The 3,319-nt window shown below is 48.2% G+C and overlaps 1 pseudogene; it reads right to left on the reverse strand.

The window, feature by feature from the left end:
- Nucleotides 1-619: 619 nt before the first annotated feature.
- Nucleotides 620-2,661, reverse strand: LOC104866263 (annotated as a pseudogene).
- Nucleotides 2,662-3,319: the final 658 nt, after the last annotated feature.

Below are 3,319 nucleotides of genomic sequence, written 5' to 3' on the forward strand. Positions count from 1 at the left end.
AGGAACTGCTGCTGGCAGAGCAATCACCACATTTCTGTTTCTCTAATGCTGGGGCTCATCTCTGGGAACACTATGAACAGGCATCTCTGACTTTTGGAGTTCTGAACTAAAGGCTTCATATTGTGCCATGTGCTCTTTGTTCTTGTTCTTTTTAAAGAAAAAAGATGGAGATGGTTAAATAACTTTATTCCCCAAAACCCTTTTATAACAATTCTGGGGGTCTTCCTCCAGGGACCAGAGGGAATAAAGCAGGGGATCTTGAACCAGCAGTCTGCTCTGAGGAAATGAGAGTCCACCTCCTGGTGAAAGGTGCATGATGGGAGGAGAACCACAAAGTCCAGGAAGTGTACTTCTAGCATAAACAATGGGAGTTTGAAGAAACTCAACCATGGAAGCCGAGGTTAGCCTGTCAGAACTCCCCACCAGCCAACTCTGAAGTGGAAGGGCTGCTGCTTTCCTCAACCGTTCAAGGCACTAATGGCCACTCAGACGATGGGGAAAAACTGCTTCCTTCTCATAAAGGAGATAGAGAGCTCCCCTAGCTCCATATTAAACTCCTTTTTTGTTTGTTTGTTTTTGATAACCAAGAAGAAAACTGAACATTCCTGGGCAAGGGCTGATGTCTTGATATCACAGAGACAGTGGGGTCTTGTTCCTGGTATTCTGAGGTTTATTGCTCATTGCGGGAACTCCTCTATAATTTCAAGAATTTCCAAGGCTGAACTCATATTTAGAACTTGCAAAGTCTCTCCAATTACACGTGAGAAACCAGGGCCAGAAACAGGTGAGTCTTCGCCGACTTCGTCCACAGCTAGAGACTGATGTAGAACATCAGGATGGCCTAGCTAGGTGCCTGGCTCTATTTCTGCCTTTGTTGTCACTTGTGCTCTGTGCTCCTCAGGGACCAACAGCTTGTAAGTAATGCAGGAGTTGCCGCTGAGAGAAAAGCCCTTAAAAAGCCAGACTGAAACTTTTTGGAAGGAGAGGGCTTCAGGGGGATCTTCTTGAACACTGTGTTGCACATGAAGTGATGGAATCACTCAGCATAAAAGCCTGGATGGTGTACGGTTACAGTGTCCCCATCACGTACTGGTGATTTCCAAGAGTGCTCCAGCTTAGCAAACCTACAGGATTGCAGAATATCAAGGACGACAATATGAAGCACAGCCTTTCCCCTTTACTACTGCAGGCAGCGATGCTACCCACGTGTTCATCAGTCTCCATGGTGCCACCCCTTCCAGCCTCACCCTGGATGGATTCCAATACTGTGGAATATTTAGACTTTTGGGAAATTGGTCTACGAGTGTCAACTGTGACTGTGTTTGATTGTTTAAGGGTTTTTGCCGTGCATGATCTAGGTTACGAACAGATACCAAGAGACTATATTATCTCAAATCTCTAAAGCATGGAACAGTCACGCTGCAGGGTCTTACCCAGAGCGTTGTAACATGGCAGCATCCAAGAAGAGACCACCAGGCATGTCTTGTAGGAAGTCGGGCAGAGGCTTCTCTCGCTCTTTCTGAGAAGCACCCCCCGCATTTGTAGGTGGAGCCTTTGAGGGCCATCTTGACAAACCGTAGTAAGTGACTGTTCATCACCAAGATCCTAATATTCTTGCCACCCTCCCGCACACAGTACAGTCCACAGACACTAGGCAGCACAGTGCGAGGGTTCAGGTTGAGGTCCATGTAGTACCCAGGAAGCAGCTTCTGCAGAAAGGCTTCTTTTTTTTTTTCTTTTTCATTGCAAAACGGCTTCTTTATGCTGCGCCGTCTGGACGAAGAACTCGTCACCCCTGGACACACAGAAAAGGAAACCACTAGCTCCAGAACGGCAAAATTGAAGAGTTCAGTCAGGGGCTCACTGCAGTGGGAGTACGAATAATCACTAGGCCGGATGCCAAACAGCTCCCAGACGTGGCGGAAGGCAACAGGCGCAAGGGTCTTGAACCGGAAGTTACTGTAGTGAGGCGCAGGCTTCAAGTCGCTCCGTCCCTGGGAGAGGATACTCTCTCCACCACGCAGAGGTCTTGCGTGAGGATATCCTGCTCGGGTTTGGTGCTCAGGCTCCCCACTGTGTGAGTAATGCCGGACTGCCTGGCACCTTTCAGGGCCGACGTCGTTGTCTTTTTGTATGTTGTCTCTCCTGAAGAATCAACACTTCGGTGGCCTATTTTCTTGATGGTCATGCCAGAGTTATAAGGCACCTCAGATGCCACAGGTCTCTTGATACCAGATGCTGCTGCTGCTGCGGTCCGAGCCCTAGGACTGAAGCAGGAGGACACTGAGCTGAGCACAGCGAGAGCGTGAGGTCCGCGCCCGCGGCCCGAGGAGGCCGGCGCCATCTTGGCAGCCGCTTCCCTCAGCGGCCTCGTCCCTTTCCAGTCAGGGCTTCGTCTTCCGGGAGTCAAATCTTCCCTGTTCTACGGCCCGCCTTTCCGCCCCCTCTGGTCCTCGCTCAGACAAGTCGGGGACCAGTGCAGGGCCACCCGCGGTGCAGGAGGGAGTAGCTGACGGCCCCGCGTCAGGCCAGACCACACCTAAAGGGAACCGAGGCCTGAACAGCCCGGAGAAGCCGCCTCCTCCCTGTCCTCCTTAGCCGCAGCCTGTCTGTCGCTGAACGCTACCGCTCCACTGTCATTCTATATTTATTATTGGAATTATACGGTAAGGAGGAGTTTTATTCTTATTTTTTATTCATGTATTTAGAATCATGGAGTCTTACTTAATTCTATGACTTATAATCAGCTACTGTCATTTATTTTAGGGCTTACACCATCTCACTTTTAGTTGGACAGAGTCCCTATAATGTAACTCTTTTGTTCTTGACGTGTCCTTGTCCTTTTACGTTTTGTTTTGTTTTTGAGACAGTCTTGTGGTGGAGTTCCAGCTGGCCTTGACCTGTGTAGTACAGGCTGGCCTCTAACATCACCATTTATTTTTAATTTTTATTTATTTTTTTGGTACGGGGGATGGAAGTAAGGGCCTTGCACTTGTGAGGCAGGCAGTGGAATCACTGAGCTGAATCCCCAGCTCCAGACTGGCCTCTAACTTGGGCCATCCTCCTATGTCTGCCTCCGGAGTACTGGAATTACAGGCCTGTGTCACCGTGCCCCGCCTTTTTATTTTTTGAAGCAAAACATTTATTGGTACATTTTAGATACACATAATGATAACATTCAGCATAGGAAATTTGTACCTGTACATGATATATCTTGTTTTTTTTGTACCATTTCCCCTTTGAGTCCTCTTCCTATTTACAAAAGCTTTGCTTTTTTAAAATTGAGTTTACTGGTACATTTTAGGTATTCAGTACAGTT

Source organism: Fukomys damarensis, unplaced genomic scaffold (genome assembly GCF_012274545.1).
Source record: "Fukomys damarensis isolate Sample0158 unplaced genomic scaffold, DMR_v1.0_HiC HiC_scaffold_24, whole genome shotgun sequence".
Taxonomy (NCBI): Eukaryota; Metazoa; Chordata; class Mammalia; order Rodentia; family Bathyergidae; genus Fukomys; species Fukomys damarensis.